Raw genomic sequence first — 25,600 nt, forward strand, 5'->3', positions numbered from 1 at the left:
TCAATAAAGCTTTATTATTATTCAATGACTGATTTACAGAGTCTTTATTGTCGTACAATTATCGCAATCATTTATTTATTTTTTTTGGTGATCTTAAGGAGAGAAATCCGTCCACTCCATAGTCGGACGTTTTTTCTTTTTTCTCCCCTTCATTCGATGAACAGAGGGGGACTCTGCAACAGCAGCAGCAGCAGCAGCGTGCGTCTGCAGGGGGCCAGAGTTTTTGAGTCTCCTGAACTGCTCACGGGCCTGGGGGTTAGTCACAGAGCTCTCGGGAATATTGAGCTCTGACAGAGTACTTAGAAATTCTATCCATCCTTCCGGTGGCTGATCATTCACTTTCTTATAGGAAGAGGTCAGATGTTTTACCAGATCAAGCATATGAGAGCCTCTCACGGCTTTACCCCGTAGATAAATTCACCTCTCGGCGTCCAGCTACTGGGGCTCTTGGATAGTTTTTTCATCACATACTCTGCGTTTTTTCGACTGCGTGTCGGAAGACTTTTTAAAACATCTTCCTCCTCCCCCACTTCCTGACCTTTCACCTCTGCGTTCTCTGCCTGATGTACCTCTTCTTGCGGTAGACTCAGAGTTATGGGTTGAAGTTCATTCTCCCCTTGTCTGCTGAGGCTGAGATAGCGTTGGAGCAAAGCGTTGTACTTTTTAATTTTTTCATAAGGATTTAAACCTCTCTCCTCTAATATCTCACGCATCTTTACATCCAAATCTTGCTGGGCTGTTTGCCTGATGGTGCTACCTGTAGCAGCCGTGGGTTGACTCAGGCGGTTTAACTGATGCGGGGACACCAAAAACATTTTCTGCGTCGTCTTCAGAGCCATGGGAGTAGGAGGGAGGATTATCGTCTAGCGAGTCCTCCTATTAATTCCCCGATAATAGGAATGGCCGCTGTAAGCAGAGGGAAAAGGAAGCCTCCTGTTTGTAACACCCTGCGTTTACTCTTCACGCTGGCTTTCTTATCGGCAATGAGTCTGATATTTTTCTTATATCTTTTTAACTTCTGATATTGTTGCGGTGAAAGGGGTATATTCCCCTTCAAAAGATTCAGCGCGATCTCACACAACGTCTGGAGAAGATCTGGGGAGCACCCCCTTAATATATCCTTCCGTCTCTTTGGTGTGGCCTTGGCCAGAACTTTAAGCAAGGGTGCGTTTCTTTTCAGACGAGCGCTGGTCATGATTCTTTCTGAATGTACACAACAGGCCACTCATAGGGTAGTAGCCCCGTTCTCAGTCTGAACCTGTCTGGACAACGGTGAGTTAAATCCAGTAATAAATAGGAGTGCGGTTGACTAGTGGCATCTTCGAGGCTTTCTAAAAAATATTTTTTTCTGGAGGGAAACATCTGTTGAGCTAGTATATTCATCTGCAGTTTGTCTCTGGGATTTTTGAACAGCACCAGATAATTGGTGTTTAGACCGATGGTTCGACTGAATTTCCCTTGATGAAACACATTCTGAGTGAGCATTATGACGCTCATATTTCGGTGATGCCGGTATTGGGTAAAAATCCTTACCACCTCTGGGTGATCAGACGCTTGAAAGATGACATCATCCAAAATAACCAAGTGTGTTTGGTCGGCTGGAAAAAGAGACTCATCTTCAAAAGAATCCGGTAATCCTTTAATAAATCTTATCTTTTTATTTTCTTTTGCAGTTCAGTATACAAAGGTTGAAAAGAAGTATAAATCCATACAATATTATTAGGTACATCATTCATGACATGTTCACAGTTTTCCAGAACATTTTTTACAAAAACAGTTTTTCCACATCCACTCGGACCCACCACCAGACACGAAAAAGGAAGCTGCAATCTGGGGTCAAACTCAATCTCTTCTCCTAGAGAGTGTGACATTTTCTGATTAATAACCAAAGGGTTCGGTTCGCCCGCCAGCTAAAAGACGCCTTTTGTCATACACCACCCTGAACCTCTTTTGGAATGAAGAATTTTTCAGGGTGAAGCCTTTTTTATCTCGCACGATGTTCTGCTGAGACACTGTAATGACGGCGTCGCTGAGAGGATTCTCAATGTAACCCTCTACCAACTGTTTAATACTGTTGAAGTTAATTTCTTCACCACTCTGACGGTTCAGTGTGATACCCTTCACGCGCAGTGACACTTTACCCCCTCTGGTCTGATATGCATAACTTTTAGGACCTGCTGCTGCAAACTCTTGAATGTAGTCCCCACCCAGCTCGTCCGTCAGCTGCCCCAGGTAGTTACCTGTGGGAAGAGGCATCTCCCCCTCTCTGACGACATAAATCAAGCTGTCAGTGTCATAGTACAGAATCCTTTCGGGATCATGTACCATCTCCATATACCTGTAAAGAGTCAGTCGAGCATAGGATGTGGTAAACGCTGCGATAAAGATGTTATTGCTTTTCCCGGGAGGGAGGATGTACCCGTTACCGTACTGCCACTGCACCATAGCCACCTCATCATTCAGAAAGCCAAAATACTTTACATCGTACTGCTCTGAAAACAGAAACTTGAAAAACTCTTCAGGTTTTCTGACGAGGGTGGTCTGACCTAAGTTGGTTCTCTGGGCAAACTTTCCCCAAAAGCTGTTGAGACAAAGTTTGGCAATCTGTCTTTTTGCAGGATTAGGTGCGATTTTACTGGGGTCTAATTCAATACCTTGGTTGGCTGCGTAGTCTCTGATGTAATTTTCTCTGCTAGCCTCATCCGATGCTTCAGGGGGGAAACCAGAAGCCTCCTGTTTACCCTTCAGAAAGGTGTTGATGTAGCCCCTAAAAATGGAGTCACTCTTTTGCTTGAAATGCCAGACTTCTGTTATCTGGGCTACACGGTATCCACTGTCTAGGGCTTTCGTGAATTCAGGCGTCGTCCAGGTACCGGATAGAGCTCTTTCTCCGTCACTATGCATGCACGAACCGGCTTGATGGTTGATCTCAGCGCACACGCGGCAGAGAGTAAACACCAGTTTACCTCGCTCAGTTTTATGCGGTAGAACAGGTAGAAATAGCTTCCGAGGGGGATACACGACAGCTTTAATCAGGCCGAAGTACTCACGCGGATCTTTAAAACCCTGACGGATAATTTCGGGGTGGCCAAGGGGGTAGTGAAAGTGCGCGTTAACGTACGGATACAAGGATGTAACATCGACGTAACGAACCTGCTCTGTGTCACTTGTCGTGTACCTCAGACGGATGGGACAAGTTCTACCTCCAAACAGCGCATCGCGAGGTTTTAAGGGCTGCGGTGCACTATACTGAAGGAGGAACTGTTTCACTCCGTCATGAGATTTTTTCATTCGGATCCAGTCATGCTCCCATATGAACTGTACCGAGACGTGTAGCTCCGATCGCAGGGTCAGCAGCTTGGCCTGCCAGGCTGAGTGGAGCTGCTCAAAGGGAGTCTGCAACAAACGATTCACTTCAGTAGGCGAATAACACTTTGGACAGCCGTGAAAAAAACACCCGAGAAACTCCCATGCTTTTTTAACACCGTCAGTCTCTGCATAGCCGTCCACAAAGTATTTCCCCAGTTTTTTCTCTCCTCCATTCAGAGCGTGTCGAATAGCGACGTTTTCGTTCTGCGAGACCCACTCTAACCACTGGATGCCAGAGTCGGAGTAGTTTTTGAATTGCCGGTTGTAGTTATCGGGGGGCGGTAGAGCCAGAGTGTTTGGAGGGAGGAAATTTGTCTTAAAGACTTTCATGCAGGCGGAAGCGATTGTAATGCACGTAAAGGGGTCAACGCGTGTCTCTCGAATGAATTCTTCGCGAAACTTTAAGCATGATGCTGCCAGGATTTCAGTATCGAGATTGCAGTAAAGCACCGCCTCTTTTTTGAAATCAAATGTACAGCCAGCTTTGGTGGCGTACCAGGCATTGAACTTTTTCAGCGTGTCCGAAGGCATCCTGTCTACGCCGTAAGTGTCTGGGGGAGGGTAAGGGCCTACATAATTTAAGTGAGCCTCTGAACTGAAAAGGTGGGGGAAGAAACCTTTGCTTAGTTCCTGGTCGCGTGGAGCATTCACAGCATCGAGGCCCATGGCTGCGGGCATATCTGCTAGGCGCATGGTTAAAAAGGAAAGCGAATCAATGTATGTTTGACGGAACGCCTCATCCACCATCTGCAACACCTTGCTGCCCTGCATGATTATACGGGGTGCCATACCTTGCTGAATTATATGATTGAGAAGCAGGTAACTGTCGAAACCCTTAGCGTTGTGAGCTATGAAGATGCAGCCTCTGTATTTCTGTTTTCTGAAGTGTTTAAAGAAGCTAGCTGTGCAACTCATGCCCCAGGAACCCCACTTCTTTCCAAGCATAGACTGTGTACTGATGTAAAATGGGATGTGTCTGCCTGTTCCATCTACAAATGTTTCAAAATCATAAAACACTATGCGGTTCGAATAATCAGTCTCGACCTTCAAAGGAGTCATGTAACACAGATGATCCTCGCCCGGGTCCTTTACGGAACAGACCGGACATGTCTTAGCTCGACATTTGTGCTGGGTGCTGCCGCTGATGGCTGAGTAATACACCACTTTGCAGGTATTGCACTTTTTAATTGTACCGCAGTTGCTGGCGGCTGTACCGGCGGTGGGGCGGTGACGAGGTATTTTATGTTTTAAATAACACGTGTCGGATCGACACGTCATATTACAATCGGGGCAATTAATCAGTTTAGTCTCGGTTTTTGTGCAGTCTGAGGTGAAGCATACAGAACAACGGCCCGGGCACTGATGCTGCCATAAGTTAGTAAAACCTGTGTGGCAGTAACCGCAGACGTACCGTGCACCTAGAAATGTTTTCAGGTTGGTGATACCATAGTAATGGTTCTGATGGAGGAAGAGATAGAGGGTTTTAGGATGCATTCCTTCAGATGTTTGGAATTTAGACAGGGCCCGCTCACCGTCTGCTCTGAAGAAGACGACGATTTTGCAATCTAAAGCCTGTTCAAATTTGATAATATCATTAAAAGTCACAGGCGTGTCGTCCGCTAACCCCGCATGATTCTGTAGCACTTTAGCGTGCTCAGTGGCCTGCCGCGTGTTAATTCACGGTTTAAAAGCTGAGCGAGGTTAATGGCAAAGCAGAGCTGGTTGCCAGGATTGATGACAATGTTCAGGCAATGGGCTTTTTTCCTGCAGATTTCATCGTCAAAAATGGTTTGCAGTTTTCTTTTAACACCCCCTCTAGGACTACGTACCACCCACAAGTAACTCCATCTCATCTTCCGGCATAATGGCCATGTTTGATTGCACAAGGCGGTCGAGAGCCTCTTGAACATGGTTTAGAGGTAGACTGCCGTTGTGTGTGACTATGACAGAGGCGCTGTTTGATCTTTCCCCCTTAATTCTAGTTGCAGCACATCCCCCTGTCTGGCATAGGATACAGCCCGTTCAACCGCTGCTTGGAGAGTCTCCATCACATTAAGATAAAACTCTGCGTAATTACTCACAGGATTGGGAAAGTTGAAATTTAGCATCTGTCTTATTTCAATGTTATTAAACCTATCTCTGGAGACCCTCCCGGGGGATTCAGGATTTTGACCCGCACCCCTCTGAGCGGCTGGTGTTGTAGGTGGGAAGTACGAGGACGGACCGGGTAACGGATCGTTTACGGGTAAAAGGTTAGACGGACCAGGCACGGAATCTTCGGTTGGACGAACAGAGGGAACCTGCGTCGGCCGAGGTAATGGTACATTAGACGGACAAACGACGCGGGGTTGGGAGGGAGGAGGTAAGAGCTCCGGGAGTGGAGGACTGGACAAAGCTTCTCTTAAACGTTGAAGGGCTACATCGATACTTTCCAAATTTTGAAAATCAGAAGGTTCGTGGCGAGCCTGAGGCTCGTTTGAAATCTCTAAAGGCTGTAATTCAAGCGGCGGAGGTAAAAGCTCGGGGGATGGAGGACTGGACGGAGCTTCTCTTAAACGCTGAAGGGCTACATCGATACTTTCCAAATTCTGTAAATCCGAAGGTTCGTGGCGAGCCTGAGGCTCGTTTGAAATCTCTAATTGTTGTTGTATTTCAACCAGTGGAGGTAAAGTTTGCGGGTGAGGGATATCGCTTAACACTTCAACCATAGACTGTAAAGATAACAGAGCTGACTGCGAGACCGAAGACTGTAAAGATAACAGAGCTGACTGCGAGACCGAATTTTCCCCTTGATCATTCATCATTACAACACACACGACTCTACCTAGTCAACGCTGAAGTCAATTCACAAACAGAAGTCAGTATTTTCCAAAAAGTTTTCACAACCTTCCCTCTCGATAGACCCCGACGTCCTGAAGCTGATCTCCTCGTATTCCTCCTGCCGCTTCTTCTAGTGGAATGCTTCAGTTTGGGGTATGGCCTGGAGTCTACAGAATAGATAAAGAAGTATTTATTTTATTTAGCTGATTAGCTATTATTTATTTTTAGTTTGTATAAAATTTGTATTTTATTCTTACCGTCAGTCACGGCTTTCCCTGGTGCTTCTGGTATGCTAATTTCGGATCCAGATGGTCCTCCGTCAGTGTCAGCTTCTTTAGCTATCAGAATCATGTTAAAATATCACAATGAGTGACATGGCTTACTTATAATCATTTAGTTTCTTAAAAAAAAAAATAAAATAAATAATAATTCTTACTGTTAGCCGGTTGTCTGACTTGCTTTTCTGGCGTGTCGGGTATGACGAGTAGCGGGTAGACACCGTCTTCGCTGGTACAAGTAGTCTTGTCCACCTTGTGAGCGGGTTCTGGTCTGCACTCTACAAAATGGAGAGAGACGGGTTTAGATTTATTTTACTTATTTATTTAAAATGTATACTTTTTTTTTCTTTTCTTCTTCTTCTTACCGTTAGTCGGAGGTGTCTCGGGCCTGTCTGTTGCATGAATTTCAGATAGAGATAGAAGCCCACTCTCGTTCTCGTAATCCAAAACGCTGTCTAGTATTGCTTCGTCACCTGCTAAAGTATAATACAAGTCAATAGAATCTATCACATACATTCTGGGATACACAGTCAAAGGATAGCGGAAGAGTGTTAGTGCTTCTACCTTCAAACAGTCCGCTCCCTGGCCAGATTACGGTCTGAGAAGGATATACTATAACCAGAAAACAATTTATTATTATAATACTTTAGTGAAACACACACACACACACATATAAATATATTCACACATGCAGTTTTGTTTTTGTTTTTTTTTTTTGTTTTGTTTTTTTTTTGTTAAAGGAAAGTAACTAACCATTCTGAACTGATACAGATGCGGTGGATGGGACTACTTCAGGGGTGCCTACAAAAAAAAAAATACAAGAGTAATTCTTGTAAATTTCTGTAAAATGTATAGCCTCATTTGAATGAAATAACTGCCTTACATAAGGTGCCCTGGCTGTCCTCATCATATGCACGGCAAAAGAAGGCCGCTTTCTCAGTGTCTGGAAGAAAGGCCCTGTGTTATCCTTATACCGTAACAATGAAACATGTATAAAATCATGTAAGTCTTAAAATGTTACATACAAGAATCCATTTTTGATGCTTTCACGAAAAGATATCTTTATTCTGAAAAACAGGTTCGGAAAAAACTATGTTAGGTGTAGTAAAAGGAATCACCCGCTAATAAAGGTACAGAGATTACTTACCCTCCCCAGAAAAAAGATAATTAGCTTCTTTGGAGACTCTCAGGCAGGACTGATGTGATGTCTTCAGCGGCAGGCCGTGATGAAATGCGCGTATGACATCGACTGACCAGCGGTATTATACGCGACACCGCTGTTTCACCTAACAAAAATACTTTCACATACCCACCGACTTTCTACCTCGGGGGGTCTTGAAACCGCTGTTTCAGGTAATAAAAATACTTTCACATACCCCCCAACTTTCTACCTCGGGGGTCTTGACACCGCTGTGTTTACCTGATCAAAATACTTGCACATAATCCCCGACTTCCTACCTCGGGGTTCGTGACACCGCTTTTTCACCTAATAAAAAGATTCTCGCATAATCCCCGACTTCCTACCTCGGGGGTCGTGGCACCGCTGTTTCAGGTAATAAAAATGCTTTCACATACCCCCGACTTCCTACCTCGGGGGTCGTGACCCCGCTGACTCATCTTAAAAAAAGATTCTCACACAGACCCCGACTTCCTACCCCCAAGGAAAGTGAAATGCCACAACATCCAATCAACGTTGGTTACGCCCACCTTGAAAGTTGCTGACGCCTACTTCCTCAGTCACGCCCACCTTGAAAGTTGGTGACGCACACTTCCTCAGTCACGCCCACTTCCTCAGTCACGCCCACTTCCTCAGTCACGCCCACTTGATCGGTCACGCCCACTTGATCGGTCACGCCCACTTTGATCCATCAAATTCATTCGATTAAAAAGTGACAGATGGTGTTTTTCTTTCTTTTTTATGGGTATCCTGTCTGGCCCAGGTGTTTTCCCTCCTTTGATACTGTCAATGGCAACAGATATTTACACTCAAGTTATATCATTCCCTAGTTCTTCCTTAATTACTTCTGATATCTTGGGAATGTTTATCTGATTTAATATGGAGGTATTAATTAATGGAAAAACCTCCTTGAGGTTTAGTGAGGATGGGGTGATTTAGTCAGGATGGGGTCTAGAAGACAAGTTGATGGTTAAGATGCTGATAGAAGAAGAAAGAATACCCGCTGTTAGCCTGGTCTGGAGCAGCTGATGCTGCAGAAGAAAGTCACCCTAAAGATGGAAAAAAGAGAGCACACTTAACTCTATTAACAACCAGGACCTTCACCATGCATTTCAGACTAACAAACTAGCTAAGTAGCAGTGTCAAACAGGGAGCATTTGGTTCATTAATTACATGGGACTTTCTACCGTTAGTTGGGGACCAGCGCTGACCAAGTGTTGATGAATACTTACTTTCTTAAAAAACTTTCCTATATCTATCCTTATCATCTCTGTGTGCTTTAAAGGCACATACACGCATGTAAAAAGTGGACTGGATTTTCAGTGGGTGCTCTCTATATGAGCAAGTGGAATTAATTGGATAAGGGGTTCACTGAACCCTACACTATGAAGTGAAGTAACAGATTTATTATCATATTTAAATTATAATATATAATTATTCATATAATTAATTATTTAAACCCATATTCCATAAATTAAGAATATTTTAAGGAGGTTTCAGACCCCCTAAAAAAGGCCTAACGATTCCAATATTTGCAAGCCAGCATTGCCACCTTGTCTTTCTCTTGGTTTGTCACATGCTGGGTGACACATTAGCTGTAGTGCTAGCAGAATTCTAAGTTGTAAGTTCTTTGATGAAGAGAAAAGTCCTTGCAACAGAATGTGCATAATACTTTGAGTCAATCAACTTTTGTGTCTTGTTTTTCCTTCAAATTTCCTATTCCCGCAATGGTAACTAAACTGCACGAAATGCGTTGCCTTAGACACTCAGTCATTCTGCACTGCAGATGGGTTAGTTGTGTTAAAAGTTTTAATCATGATGGATTAATCCGTGTTAATGCGTTACATTTGACAGTACTACTCTATACATATTGTACACATGAAGGAATGGACCTGGGTGTTCTCCATTGCATTTCTCTGTCCCTTCTCTTTTTCTTTCCTCTCTCACTTGATCTCTCTGCTCTCCTCTTTGCTGCTGTAAAGCCTCTCCGTGACTAGCTGACATTAATCTTCCCTCACGAGGGACAGGTCTTGACTTTGTGCCAACCCACACTCACAGTGCAATGACAGTTATCAAAAAACACAGCCACTTTTCTGGTTTCCAGAACACCATATTGCTCCTGCTCCCCTCCAAGCAACACTGATCTTTAATACAAAGGAATGGGGCTTCTTGTATCACACCTAGCCACCTTACATCTTTACACTGATTGACTTCAAGTTTAGTTGTAAAAAGAGGCTTAAAACAGAAGTCAATTCCATGGAATGTTTGGGTATTAACTCCAAGTGACCCAGTTACCCATACAATATAAATATCAAATAAAAATACAAACAACATCTATAATACCCATGATCATTTGCATGGCATGCAGCAATACATCTGGCTTCCAAAAGACATTGTCTCTATCATTGTTTTATGACACTCATCCGGAGGAGTTCTAAAGTTTGTTGGCAGCAGGCAGGAATGACCTCCTGTGGCGTTCTGTGGAGCATTTGGGTAGGATGAGTTCCTGCAATGACATGGTAGAGACAGTTTTTTTTCTTCTTCTTGGAGATACAAACACACTAATTTAATTTTGTAATGCACACTAATTGTGCTGCCAGAAACCCTTATACTTGAGTGACTCTTGAAGGAACTACATGACTAAGGCTGGTAACAGAGTACACAGTCAAGAATCAGATATGTTTTATTACCTTGCCACAATAATAAATACTTTCAATGTTATTTACAAGTACAGTGCTTTCATGCCTGTGCTCGAACCATGTAGCAACAACACACAAGACAGCAAACTAAAGGGTGAGGTTGTTCCATGACATTAGCCAATGAAAGACCTAAATGGAGCCAACATATTTTGCACTGCAAACATGAAATTGTTTTCTGGCGCAAAAAGGTCTCCTCTTTTTGTAACATTACAAAATGTACAGAAACATAATCTCTACCAGCAGCCTTTAAAACAATTCATTCAATACTTTATTCTTCCTCTTAACCACTTAACCATTCAGGGTAGCTTCAGTGACAAGGGCGAACAAAAACGCCCAGACCCCCCTTCTCCAGCAACCTTCTATTGTGGATTCTCAGACACTACTTGGCCAGAAAATTAATTTTAGCCAAATATCAATTTTTGATCACTCCAAATGTTGATCATAGATGAGGTTAGGGACGTACAACATGGTAGAGCTCTCTTTTCAACATGAAGCCATGGTGCAAAATCTGCATCGCACTGTAAATCAGAAATTCAACCCATCAGGAAAGCAGGTGCTAAGTCAGAGAGAAAAAGAATACGTGTCAAAAGAATGAGGGAAGAATGCGTGTGTGTGTGAGCAAGAAAGAGGGAGAGGGGTGTGTTCCTGTGTGGTGAGTATGTCAGAGAGTGTGAGTAATGCTGAGTGGAAACCATGGAGCATAAGGGGAGGAGACTCTTCTGGAGATTGCGTGCGGACCTCAAATGTTTACCTGTAACAAAAAGAAAGGGAAAAGTGTAGAGGGCAAAAAAAGAGAGAAAAAACATCTGTGGTTTACAGGGGTGGGTGGAGACACAAAGGCTAAGACGTGAGCTTCGCACGCAACTTAACAATGCTGCCATTATGAAGAGTTCATTGAACTAGTAAGTGAGAACACACAAACACACATTCGAACATCATAAGGAATTTAACATGAATAGATTACTAAGTAATGGGACTCACTGTACACACAAGTTAATTGTGAAGAACTTCCATATATGTCATATATATGTCACTTCCATATAAGGGGGTCACAGAAACACTCATGTGGCTTCATATTATAACTAACTGACTGACCACATCTATTGAACAGCTAGAGGTACACTTTGACATAGGGGCTCAGAGCCAAAAATAAAATTTTAAGAAAATGTGTTCAGCACACCCTCTCATTCAAGATTTTCTTTATGGTTGACCTGCTTGTGGTTTCAGTGTCAAAAGGTGATCCAAACCTGGTTAGGTGTTGGATTGAGAAGGGATTAGATAAGATTTGTATTTGCAAAACATCTGAATCATCTTTTTCTGCAGGCGTGTATAGCTACAGAGTATTTGCTACACTAGGCTAATTAAGACTAATAATGTCAGTTTTTTGCAATTATATCATTTATCTGATTGGCAGCTTGCGTGTAAAAGGCAGAGTTATTGAGACTCAACCCAAAGCGCCTGCAGTCAGCACAAATTGTGTGCTAAAAAGAATTTGACTGTGTATGTTGTGTGATTGTGTGAGTAAGGAGTGGGAGAGCATACAAGCTACACCCACACTGGGATCACAGGTTCCTCTCTTGTGAATATCTTTAGTCAGAGTGCACATACAAAAGTAAGCATTGTTCACCTGGCAGGCCCCTACGTGCCTCCCCCCCCCCCCTCCCCCCCACACACACACACACACCTCCCATCACACCTTAGCACAGAGACAGGTGTATTTCTCCTAGTCACGCATAGCCCTGGCATAGTGCCACAATACCAGCTGCCTACACACTACTCGCCACAAAGATCACACTCACATCTAGAAATGCATCCTCAGGCAAAAGCTCTCACATACGTCACTCACCTCACAGATGTCACAGCAGAGCATGTTTTTTTAAATTACACAAAACTGGCATGCCATCATACTCATCTTACAAAATTTAAATTCTTATAATTTTAACAATTTTCTTATTTTTGAGGTTTACTATTTCACACAAAATATATAAACACATACCACTTTAAATAGGGAAAAAAAAGAAAAAAAAAGAAGAAGGGTCCAGGAAGGGAAACTTTGTCTACATAAATTCCCAATTTATCCACAGTAAGAGTATGTTTTAGAGAGGAATAGGAAAGGAGTCGAAGCAAGCTAACTCTTTGCCTGTAGTAAATTTTAAGTTATGCGACTGTGACTGTACTCTAAAATCATTCAGTACTGTTTATATGGCTTAAAAAAGTTGTTCTGCATTTCATTAGCTTTGTTTACACGGGATTCTCTAAGGTAAGACTTAGACTTAGACAGACTTTAATGATCCACGAGGGAAATTAGTTTGTCACAGTAGCTTCATTGCACATAAATGTAAACACTCTTAAAAAAAACACAAGAAAAATCTAAAAAAAAAATGAAATAAGGCCAAAAATAATAATAATAAATACAGAATTAGCAAGTAGTTGGCAAAAACAGTGTGGTTGTTTGGCCAGTTGCATAGCAACAGCGGCATGGTTTATGTCGCATGGTGTTTCTTTGTCGCTGAGGTGGGGGTAAAAACGCCAACGGAGTGTGTCAACCCATAGAGTCCCGAAGCTGGGCACAGGCGTTTTGTGGTCGATGTGAACCAGGTCTCCAAAGCCCTTCTCATGACACACTCCCTCTGGGTCCCATCGAACGCACACAGTCCATCCATCCCGCTGCCAAAGACCTCACGTTCCCCATGTGTAGAGACGGCACTGCCGACCCGAACCACCTTGTCCGCTCCTCCACCACCAACTCCAGCCTGTCATTCCCAGTACTTCTGCTGAGGTTCAGTTGGAGTCACAGACCTCACTCAGGGGACACGGACAGCAGCTGATCACAGGAACACACCACCCGACACAATGGCCGTTCTGCAGAACACCACAACCAACGACGCAGCCAAAAACAAAAAGTCCGGAAACAAAGTAAAAACAGCACAACAGCAAACATTTTGACTAGTTCAAGGAACAGAAAAAAAAAAAAAAAAAAACAGAACAAGTCAGACAAAAAAAAAACAAAAAAAAACAGTAACACACTAAGAAAACCCTAAAAACGGTTTACATTACTGAGCTACTGGTGGCATGCAGCCACTCATTCAGGCGCATTTTTCAAAAGACAAAAAAAAAAAAAGAAGAAAAAAGGACTGTTCATTGTTATCTCTTTAGAAATGATTACTGAGCTAAAAAAATACATTTACACACAAGAAATAAAGTCAACACAGTGAACCAGTTAACTCTCCTTGTCAAAGGGAGCAAAAAGGTGTCTACACTGCCGTGGTATGTGTTACTATAACACTTAATACAATGTCTTTGTGTTTTCATCTCCAGCTCTTGTCACGCAATGTAGTGCGCAAAATCTTTTCAACCCAGGTACACAACGTAAACATTGAGCACCTGCACTAACAGAAGTGTGTCAGGCAATTGAGTAAAAGAATAAGCATAAGTTTTTATCTTGTGCAATTTATAAAAATACACGTAAAATATGACAAATAATAATAAAACCATGCAGGGAGATGTAAATGAAAACACGGTGGGCTTATTGAAAGCATCCACCTTAGAATAATACGAAAAATAATAATATAATAATATATTCATATTACAATTTCATGTTGGTATAAAACACAACATCAGAAAATATGACTGTATAAAATAGTGACTAACAACATAATGTAGAAATAAAAACATCATGACATAACTTAGCACCTCTGATTAAGAATTGACCTCTGCTAGTGAGGAGTTTAGGTGGAGTGAAGCCTTAATTGATGCTCCCCACCTAGGAATCCTGGTTTTGGAGTTTGTTCAAGGAAGGAAGAAAGCAACTGTAATTGAAAGCAACATTTCAGTAGTCTATCTCGACATCTACATATGATCAGATTGCACAGTTTAGCTTTTTTTCCAGATAATAACTTCCATTAAATTGTAATTATAACCCTGTGTTAGTGAACAAACACGTTCCCTCACAGTAAGCAAGCTGAAGTATAGAGTTTTCAGGTATTGTTTATTGCCAATGTACTTGTAATATCATTTTAATTTGATTATTGCACAGTTTTCTGGTATTTGGCAGTGCAACAATTGACTACAAGTACCGCCTTGCCATGCGCACTTGAAAGCAACATGTGCTTCAGCGTCCCACTCAAACTATTGGATAATCAAGCTGCGATTCCTACAACTGTCTCTGTCAGCAGAGACGCTAGTTTGAGCTCCAGCTTAAACGTAGGAAACCAGCGGACCTCTGGGAATAATTGCGCTCACAGCATTACTTATTTTACCAAAGTGTAAGATTATACCTTCAAAGATGATTAAACGGAAATTATCGCATGTTGGAATTAACACTGAAACGCGAGAGGAATTATTTTTTGCTTTGCATCACGATGACAACAACGGATGGGTTGGAAACTTCAGCTATAGATCGTCATTCGGGAGTTCTTGTGTCCGGGATAAGTAGTGTGTATCACTGACGCAGTATTTCTGCTAGAAATATGAACAGTCGACGCACTTGGGTTATACGTGTGATCCACTATGTCCACTGTCAGCGATGGCCAGGGTCATGCCATCTTGTGCTTTTGGAAATCGGCATGCGTTGTGGATTTTGGCACAAGAGATGGATGATATTTTGGTCGAGTTTGGATAATGTGAATACACATCTCTTGATTCCACAGGTATGTAAAGATGTCCCGACTTATTCTTTTTGAGCAATATGAGATTACATATATATATGGTAATTTATTTTGGGGAGCGTTAAAATTTTTGTGGGTTTTGGATCAGCTTTTCAAAGACGTTGGCCAAAAGGTCTTGTCTGTTCCCTTGCACATCTTATCAACTTTATCTCGCATGTGATCCGTAACAATAATTACCAAACCGTGGTCCTGATCTCATTGCCAGTTAGGAATACATGAATACCATGAAATACGAAAATTTTTGTTAAAGCCCTTGTGCGCTTGGTTCACCAGTGTAATTGAGGGTGTAGCATCCTTATTCTGTTACGTGTGCATCTCTAATCTTTCCAGTCTTTAAAGTGGCTCACACTTCACTATCACGCTGGATGGTACGTTCATGACTTGAAGTTTTTTAAATTGGCCTTACCTGTACAGTGTTTTACACCTGCAGGCTCAGATATGACCTGTCATGACATGTGCATGTGCTCCACAATACATACATACACGGTGTCTATACACAGTCTGCATTAGAAATCAGGTTATCCTGCCACTTCTCCTATACTAACTCCTGAGATTCTGATAATCCGATGAGAGCAAATTAACGCACGTTTGAACGCCATTTTGACCACAGGGAGGCTGGTGAAGTAGTCTACTTTTCATCCCACTGAGCTAATGGCATGTATAAAATTGCTTTGGTTTATACTTTGCTTTAGTGTGAGTATTTCCAATGTTTCATTTTAGTGGAGCGTACAGGAACACTTGTTCATATAAGTTAAAATATTTGTAATTATTCTGCTAGTTTGCATGTCCATCTTTTACAAGCATGATGTAACATAATGGCTTGTTAAATTATGTTCTTAGACAACACTGTTTTCTCCACTAAAATTAGACCCTTTGTCTAATGCCAAGTGACTCCCATGGCTAGCATTGATTATTGAACACATTACCAAAGGACCTTATGTGTCAAATAAACTCCTCAACACACAATATTTATTTTATCAGCCATCATGGGGAGCTGATGACAGGCTTGGCTAAACCTTTGTATTCCTCACAACTAAAGATCAATTTTTCCTCTTCCTTGTTTTTGAGTTTCAACAGCCCAGCAGCTGTACACAGTGAATATCATACCAGTGCTGTGAAATCACAAATGCAAGCATCTAACCCCATGCACAAACTCCCACAAATGTCTGATAGACATCAATGCAGTGACAATTTTGAATGTTTGTGTTAATGTCTGTATCCATAGCTGAGAATAATAGCAGAACTTTTCCATCAATTGCAATCTATTTAAGAATTTCAAATTCAGGTTAAGCAGTACTGTCAGCTGCATTACACTTGTAAAACTTGTATATGCAGTCTGTCAGTTCTTCACATGGTACAGATGATGTTTATCAGATGATGAAAAGAAAAGAAGTAATGCTCTACATAAAATTACTTTAACAACTCTAGACCTTTCAGATCACATCAGTTTGCAGTACATAAAAAAGCTGTAGCTTGATATCAAAATATCACCTAAGTAAAACCAACCCAAACACACTCAAATATTTCAGAATGAACCAACCCATACTGTTTCCACACTGAATTTCTTATATGATGGGTTATATCTCTATTAAGTTGTCTTTGAAATAAAAACTCAATCTTTGCAGAAATGGTCACATGTCACAGAGTGCTGTAAAAATAACTGATACATTTTAGCAACACACAATTGGAGCTGGCAGCTACGCTACTACAGGGACACAAGAGAGCAATGATGTCCAGCATTATCTGTATGTACCATAGAGATTAGGGTAATGTGATTGTGCATGTTGACGGTGTGATTAGGACTTTAAGCTGAATAGTGATTTATCATTTTATCATGTATTGACTCTCAGTTTGTCTCTGTGGTTTGTCATGCGTATGACAACATCATAATAATTCAAAGTGAAGTAGAGGGAACATTTATATATTGTGTGTGTGTGTGTGTGTGTGTGTGTGTGTGTGTGTATGTGTGTGTGTGTGTATTTACAGACTGCATTGCCTCACCCTGTCTGCATTGGCCTTTAGAATAGAATAGAATGCCCTTTAATGTCATTATACAGTGTACAACGAGATTGGAGAACTTCACCTTTTCAGTGCAAAAATCACAAGTATATACAAAATAGTGCAAAGAATATATTATTTACAGGGTTTACAGGCTAAAGTTAAGATATGACTACTAAAAAAATATGGAAAATATACAATGTACAAAATTATGAAATACATATTGTTTGTGAGTTTTTTGTATTGCACAAGATTTGTCGAATAGACAGGGTAGACATAATAGCAGCAAAAAAAGAAAGAAAGAAAGAAAGAAAGAAAGAAAGAAAGAAAGAAAGAAAGAAAGAAAGAAAGAAAGAAATATTAATGTAGTTAGAGGTCTATTCTCTTGTTACATTGATTGTTGCATGTGAGAGTTCAGGGTGGTGATTGCGCTCGGAAAGAAACAGTTTTTCAGTCTGTCCGTGCTTGGATACATCTGTAGCACCTCCTAGAGGGCAACAGCTCAAACAGCTGAGATGTTGTGAGCTCTGCTGAGGCAACGTGTAATGTAGATGTCCATCAGGGAGGGGAGAGGGCAGCCAACAATCCTCTGGGCTGCCATGACTGTTGTCTGAAGCCTCGCTCTGTCTGCCTCGGTGCAGCTCCTGTACAATGTGGACACATTACGTCAGCAGGCTCTCTGTGGAGGAGTGGTAGAAGGCCAGTAGCAGCCTCCTGTTAGGGTTGATCTTCCTGAGGACTCGTGGGAAGTGGAGATGCTGTTGGGCCTTCTTGATGACAGCAGAGATGTTGTCTGTCCAGAACAGGTGATCAGAGATCTGGACTCCCAGGAACCTGAAGGTGTGGACTCTCTGTAGAGGAGGGGTGGGTTAGTTCTGTTCCTCCTAAAGTCCTTGATGATTTCCTTTGTGGTGTTCAGTGCCAGGCTGTTGTCTAAGTACTGGCCCTCCTGTCTGTAGACTGCCTTGTCTCCCTTTGAGATTAGTTCAGCCACAGTGGTGGTCATCAAATTTGGGTCAGGAAATTTGACAATGATGTTGTTGCTGTGGGCCAGACTGCAGTCGTAGGGGTGGAGGCAGCACACAGCCCACAGAACCTGAACCTGAATCTGAACCTGTGCTCAGTGTCTGGGTGGAGGAAAGGTGGAAGCCAAGTCTCACAGTTTTGGGTCTGTAGGATAAGTAGTCTTTAATCCAGGAACATGTGAGTTGGGGGGGGGCAGGGTGTCCAGTTTGGTGATCAAAATGTCCAGGATGATTGTGTTGAATGCCGAGCTGCTATCTACAAAGAGTATCCTGGCATAGCTCTGCTGTTGCTCATAATTAGCCAGAGATAATTGTTTAAGGAGCTCTGTGACAGATATCAAGCTACAAAAACCCCTGTCTGTGTTTAGAATGGGCAAAGTCTGTCTCTAAATTTAGTCTGCAGGTTATTTATTTGTGGTGCAGGAACAATCTGGAGCTTCCAAAAACAAGTCTCTGTCTGATGGAGAAAACTACTGACTGTTCTTGAGTAAAATTACACCTTTTTTCACAGTGTGTGTCTGTGCCTGTGTATTTATATGTGTGGGAAAGGGAGAAAGCAAGAGGATCTGAAAAGTGGGATGATGTGTAAGGTTGTTTTTTCACATAGAAATTTGGTAATTCTCCATTCTTTTATGATTTCTTAGCCTTTTTCATAGCTTGTTTAGCTGTTGGGAAGAAATCTCAGTATCTGTATGATGTGATGCTTAAATACTATGTAATAATTTATCATTTTATCGTTTCCACTTGGAGTAGCTTGAAATTAAACATTGCAAGGATTGCAAAATTTTGCCGCACTCATTCAGAAAAAAGCTATGATTGCCAGAAAATAAAAAAGAGGTCACCATATGTGATATTGGTTCATTGTTAATTTAAGTGTTTTAAAATATTCAGTCCTTGTAGTTTTTAACTTAGTAATAAATAAATGTAAGCAATAATTAACAAATGAAATGGTTGAATATGAGTACACTTGTGTGACATCAAATAATGTGTCAACATATTAATTACATATTGATTAGTGATATTAATTAGTTCATGTAAAAGGCGCAGAGTGTGGTTAAGTTACTAGTTTCTCAATTACTGGTGTCTTCATTTACCTTTATTACCAGAGATAATGCAGTGCATAAAGAAACTTCCAGAGTTGGAGCCATAATCTGATTTTTGTGCAGGTCTAACTAAGGTCAGGGTGGGGAACAACAAATAATAAGGGACATATAATGTATGTTGGATTTAAAAACCCACAACTACTTACAGGAAGTAACAATCATAGGAAATATGATAAACTTTCAAAATAAAAGCTCCAAATTTATAAAAGTAACCCAACAATAACTCACACATATGCTGGGTTGTCAAAATAAAAGCCTATTAAAGCATTACATGAAATGTAAGAAGTAGAGTTTGCACTTTCTATGCAAAGCATTGACACACATACTTATTAGGTGTGTCAGTGCAAATCATTGAAACATACATATTATGTGTCTCAATCCATACTTGTGAGGAGTGAGGACCATAGCCTGCTGATTTTCTTCCCAGCTCCTTCACACTCAGCTGCGAACTGCCAGAGCAACAGCTGGAGGCCATTGCTAAATGAAGCTAAGAGGACCACATCATCCGCAAAAAATTGACCCTAGATATGAGAGTGAGTGCGAATGGTTGTTTGTCTCTGTGTTAGCCCTGTAATAGACCAGCGACCTGTCCAGGGTGTACCCCGCCTCTCAGTGACAGCTGGGATAGGCTCCAGCGACCCAAGTGAGAAAATCCAGACTCCATCCAGAAAGGCCCGAGCTGGACTCAAGGCATCAGCGCTGACCACTGTGCTGTAGAAGAAGATGAGATGAGATATTTATTACCTTTAAACACCTGACATCAACCTGCTACTAGAGATTCCTGCCGATCAAAATTTGCTTGTAATTTGTTGCGCAATGACATTAAAGTTCTTCTATTTCTAAAAAAAGTTTGTTCAGCATTAATTTTAATCAGTAATAATGAATTTAATAGTCTGTGATGTATGTCTGCTGTATGTATGCGTGTGTGTGTGTGTTTCTGTTCTCTGCACTTGGGAATTCTGTGTCGGTTCATCTTTAGAGTGTGCTGAAGAAGCGGAGAACATGAATAGGGATTCTTAAGAGTAATGCCTGTGGGTCTTCTTTACGGTTTCCCTGTGCACCTTGTGTTTAGATCTTTTGAAGTTACATTACTTCTATGTAGCCTGGCCTTCCACATTAGGTAATACAATCTGGTATACATCCTTAAAGACTGATTAAAGACTCTCCCAGGATTTCTTAAACATAGCCACACTAGCATCTACAAGAACAGAAGATCATAGAACAAATCTTCTTTTGAGCGTTAAATCCTACAATTAATTTTAATTGTAGAATATTCCTTGAGAAGATGCGAAAAATGTCATATCAAAGCTACAGACTGAACAATTGGGAGGCAGATGCTCATAAGTTTTCAAGGTTCTCCAAGTAGACCTGTGTGTTGTACTGTCAAGCATATCTTCTGAAAAACATACTGCTTAAGTGAAATACATTTATGTCAGTATTCCTGACCAAATGCATAGATGAGCAGAGAAACATGCTGTCAACACATCCACGCCTAGCAGTGAATTGCTGCTGATGGGATTTTGTGTTATCCTTTTGTAGTGTTTGAATGATGGCCTGGCTGTAGAATATGTTATTTTAAAGAGTTTACATACATTAACATTGTTTTAAACAAAATTTATTGTAATGTAGGCTAGGATGGAGAGCAGTCTGGTTGATGTTTGGTGTTGCCTTTATACATTTCTTAGACTCGGTTGCCCCCTTGTGGACAAGGTACAAAACATTTTAATCATGCAACCACTTCCTCCTTAATTTAAAATGTTTAGTTAAGGTAGTATTTGTACTCACAACAGTCGCAATCTGACTATAAACAATGCCTATATATATATATATATATATATATATATATATATATATATAAATTAACACATTAACACATTAACATTGTTATGTATCCTGTATAAACCATACATGGCGTACAAACAGTTGTGTTTCACAGTATCTTCAGTATAACTAAATAAGGAAAAGTCAGACAGAAAAATCTAGTCTCAACACTTTCTTCAGTCCACTAGTAAGACCACTAGAGGTCACAGTTGGATCCTTTTCCAAGGACTTGAGTCTTTGTTATTTGAATCCACCATTTGACACTTTCCTCTTTGCAAAACATAACATACAGAGACCTGTTGTCAAGCACTGTTCTAAGCTTTCTGTGAATGCCATTTATGTCTCTATAAAATTTGAATAGTCTGAGTTATGGCATTTTGTAGAGCGAGTGTAACATGCACCTGCTTTTGTAACCCTTTACATTAATGAATATTATGTAAAGCTAAGTCTGAGCTGTATACAGTTAAGATACTGACAAATGTTTGGTTTTTACATTCCACTCTTAGAATTTAAAACTAAGTCTCACCTTACTCTGTGAGAGTTAATCTACGCTGCCTCATATTGACAGAGGCAAATCTGTCCTTGTTAAAATATTATGTTTAAACCACATACTTTCTACTATTGTGCTAATTTATTTTTGTTGTCTTAGAATAGACAAACGTTGTTTGATGCTGGGACATAGTTTAGGTTTGCTTGAGGTTTGCTCTTAATAATTTGCTAGACACATCTATGGGTACACATTAGCCTATCCAAATATCTTGTGGACAAAACATTAGTCTTAACTTCGACCACATGATGGCCACATGTAGCATTTTATGCTACACAGTATGAACAATCACATTCATTTCAAGAAAGGGACCAGCAAAAAACAAAATAAAAAGGAATCGCTAAAAAGCAGTGAATGAAACTACAAATAGCCACAAACACCCAGTCTGGTCAGTTGAATCATGACACAAATATAGGAACTACTAAGTTTATCAGCTCTTTCTTGGGTTTGTGCACTCTGTGAACTGTTTACAGTGACGTGGTTAAGTAAAGGGTGGGGCAGTAATAGCACAGAAATGCCAGTATTTTGTATTGTCTGCTCTTGAGCTTTTAGCATCTTTGAGTCCTTCATTTCACTTTCAGTCCAAGAATTCATACTGGGCTGTATTTCACCTTTGCTCCTGTGTGTAAAGGTTATATGATGTGATATATAATTTAGTAATAAAAACAGTGTAATAAATGTACTTCTTGTACTAGCAACAGTGTTTGTGAAATCGCCAGAAATCTACAGCTAATAACAGTTTTGCTTTTGTGTTTAAATCTCAACTCTCTGAAATGTAGCCAGTTTGAAGAGATCTGCTAGGAATTAGTGTACTAATAAAAATATGCACACTTTTGGCATATTCATCAGAATCTGATGTTCAGTAGCTTCATCACATAGAAACAGGTAAGAAAGACACAAAAGTTATGCAGTCAAATGAACTGTGTAAAAATTGTGTAAAATATATAGTAATGGTATCTGCAGTGACCAGAGTCCAGTTGGTTCCTCACAGGAAAGTGCTGTAGAGTGAAAGTTTGCACTACCCACAGTTTGGTTCTGTCCTTTTACAATGAAACTCAGTGATTTTCACAATGGCATTTACCAACCCACATCAAAAGTGAATGGTTGTAACTGCTTGTATCTTTGCCATCACTACTAAGGTTTCCACAATTATTCATCTCATGATAACAAAGTAGGCAGGTTCTGTAGAACCTAATTTGTCTTTGTAGAAGTTATTTGTTCCACATGACACGCCTGACATGAGGCACAACACAAATAACATTGCAAAACAGTAATGTAATGGCAGAGCTAGCAAAGTAAGCATGTTGAAGTGAATCTTTGTTAAAGAAACAGAGGAGGTGACAAACTGGTGATAAAAGAATCTGGTTTAATATGGAATTTTTAAAAAAAAAAAAATCTCCTTTGAGCCATACAGTTGGGATGGAATCTAAAAGACAAGTTAATGGTTCAGTTAGCTCAGAAAAATCTATTGGAGAAAGTAGTGGACATATTGATTAGGCCCTATAGATGGTTCTAATTTCACTGTACATCTTTTACAGCTGTCAAAAGGATGCCTTGATTTTTCTCTCCAATGCCAATATAGATGACTATGATTTTGTAAGCCTGGCTACAGTGCTGAAAAGAAATCTGAGGTTGTTCTTCTTTTCTTGTATAGTGATGAATACTTCAGTTCTAACATTATGGAGGGTTTTTTGTTATAATTTGTTAATATATCATTCCAGACTATGTGGGCTTCTTTTGAAGGTGTGGAATGCCACCTTCTTTCCATCTTTTTTTGCCGTTTGCTTCAAAGTGTGCATTTGAAAACTATACCAGAGAGCTAGCTAGTCATCTCTGATACAGACTTTGTTTTTCAAAGTGGCAACTGTCGTGAGAATGGTACTTGGTGAAGCTGCAGTGATGTCAACAAAAGAGTCATTTTGTATTGGAGTAATATAATCTCCTAAATTCAGACTGACACCTCCTACAGATCTTGTTACAGATTACCGATTTATTTTATTCTTATTTTTTATTCTTTGCCTTTTTATTCTTACCTTATTTCATTTAGTTCATTAGCTGCCCATGGATTTAGACTTGTTTTTTTTGTGTGTGTTTTTGTGTGGAGGGGAGGGGTGAGAGGCGAGAGAAAGACATGTGACAGAGAACATGTGCAAACAAGTAAAATACGACAAGTAACAACAGCATAGTATTGTTCTCAAAGTGGCGATAAAAAATAGAACTTTTATCCATTTGAAATACACCAATTGAAAAAGTGGAATAAATTCAGAAGGTACTGTTCCCTTTTTCTGCACGGTGTGGTTAACAATTTCAACAGCTACACTATATGATTATTCTTGAAATGGATTCTTGCATCCATACACATATATGTAAAACAACTGTTTAGTTCTTAGGTTTACACCCAGGCACTGTATATTAAGAGGCCACGGGGAAACTCAACTGAAGCCATGTCAGAGAACCTGCATGCATACATTTGGCATACTTGTTTATTTAACTTGCTATAAATGTAATCTGATGTATGGCTCCTATAATTTCAATAACTTTTATAGTCAATTTGTGTATCTGTTTTTAAATCAAAGGGAGAGATGCAAAAACTCACCCTGTCAGTGACTTATGGCTGTTGCAATGTGGTGTAGCCATTTCAAGATTCACTGTAAGGAAGTACCCTTGAATAGGTAGTACACTCGGGTTTCCAAAAAGTCCACCAACCCAGCTATGAGACTTGAATATGTTGGCGTCTGCTCTAAAGCGACACAGGGAATTCAGGAAAAAAGTTGCCAACAAAGGGAGGTCACACACTATTAGGTTGGACCACCTTTAGCTTTGATTACAGCACACATTCTCTGTGGCATCGTTTTGAAAAGCTTTTGCAACGTCACAAGATTTGTTGTCATCTAGTGTTGCATTCTTTTTTCACAAACATCTTATATTTATGATGGGATAGTCTGACCACTGCACAAAGCCTTCTATAGCACAATCCAAAGATTCTCAACGGGGTCAAGGTCTGGACTCTGTGGTGGCCAATCCATGTGTGAAAATAATACCTCATGCTCACTGTGTCAAGGTGAGAGGTTATGATTGAGGACCCAGGTGCAGGACGAAGGGAGATGAGTCTGGGAAACAAACAAAAGGGGTATTTAATAACGGGGTATTTAATAAACACAAAACGTAAAAAAATGCGCTGCAAGAGGCAGGTAAATACAAAATACAAAAAAGGCAAAATAATCAGGACACAGCATGGAACATGGAGACAAAAACATGGCATGGAAAGAAATGGACAGGAACATGGGGATTAAAATGACATAGCAGGGTGGACTGTGAGGCATTTATCTATCTGTCTGTCTGTGTTTCTGTCTGTCTGTTCCTTAAATTTTTAATCTTTTGCAGGACGACACATAATACCAGAAGATATTAATTGTACTCTAAGCCCATATAATTTGAGATACTGGACTAAATCAATTGATTAACAGCATGAGAACAATTCTTCAGCATTTTAATATAAACCTACTGTATTGTAATTTAATTGTTATTTATATAGTGCCAATAACAATACAAATTGTCTAAGGACATTTTACAAAATCTGGTCTGAAACATTCAGAGCGAGGTGGGAAAGGAAAACTCCCCTTTAACAGGAAGAAACCTTGAGTAGAACCCAACTCATATGGAGGGACCCATCTGCTGAAGGCCAGCTGGGTAGAACTGAGATAAACATACATCTTTCATAGATACATATATTTGCCTAAAGTTTACATGTAGAATCTGATACTGACAGTTAACATGCTTTACAGGAGTAGCACAAATTAGATAAGAAATGAGTGGACAAGCACTTGTTGCCAGAGAAAAGAAAGTAGGAGCTCCGTGCAAGAGAGAAGAGAGGAGAGGACATGTAACCAGTGTATCTCCACCAGAGGTCAGTTTCAGAAAGTAAGGTTAACAATTCTGAGTCAAAAAATTAACAGAGTTGACTAACTCTGTGCTGTAGTCCAGTCTAGTTGGTTTCCATCCATGTGTTTATTTCTAAGGTTGAGAGGGTAGAGAGTTTGGAGGAGGTGATGGATTTGGTGGAGAGATATAGCTGAATGTCATCAGCATAACAGTG

At 40.6% G+C, this 25,600-nt stretch overlaps 2 long non-coding RNA genes across 2 annotated transcripts in view; one reads left to right on the forward strand and one right to left on the reverse strand.

Annotated features, from left to right (window-relative positions):
• Positions 1-5,342: 5,342 nt before the first annotated feature.
• On the reverse strand, positions 5,343-7,277 carry LOC124997349. Its single transcript, XR_007110957.1, has 6 exons — positions 7,221-7,277; positions 7,032-7,079; positions 6,833-6,943; positions 6,626-6,745; positions 6,447-6,527; positions 5,343-6,356 (listed from the first exon to the last, which is right to left on the reverse strand). It is a non-coding gene; the product is annotated as an uncharacterized LOC124997349 (long non-coding RNA).
• Positions 7,278-14,495: 7,218 nt separating this feature from the next.
• The window catches only part of LOC124998292, a 39,581-nt gene continuing 28,476 nt past the window's right edge, over positions 14,496-25,600 (forward strand). The window contains exon 1 of the long non-coding RNA XR_007111044.1: positions 14,496-14,992. This is a non-coding gene — a long non-coding RNA (uncharacterized LOC124998292). The remainder of the gene's footprint in view (positions 14,993-25,600) is intronic.

The sequence above is a fragment of the Mugil cephalus genome, chromosome 20 (assembly GCF_022458985.1).
Source record: "Mugil cephalus isolate CIBA_MC_2020 chromosome 20, CIBA_Mcephalus_1.1, whole genome shotgun sequence".
Lineage (NCBI taxonomy): Eukaryota > Metazoa > Chordata > Actinopteri > Mugiliformes > Mugilidae > Mugil > Mugil cephalus.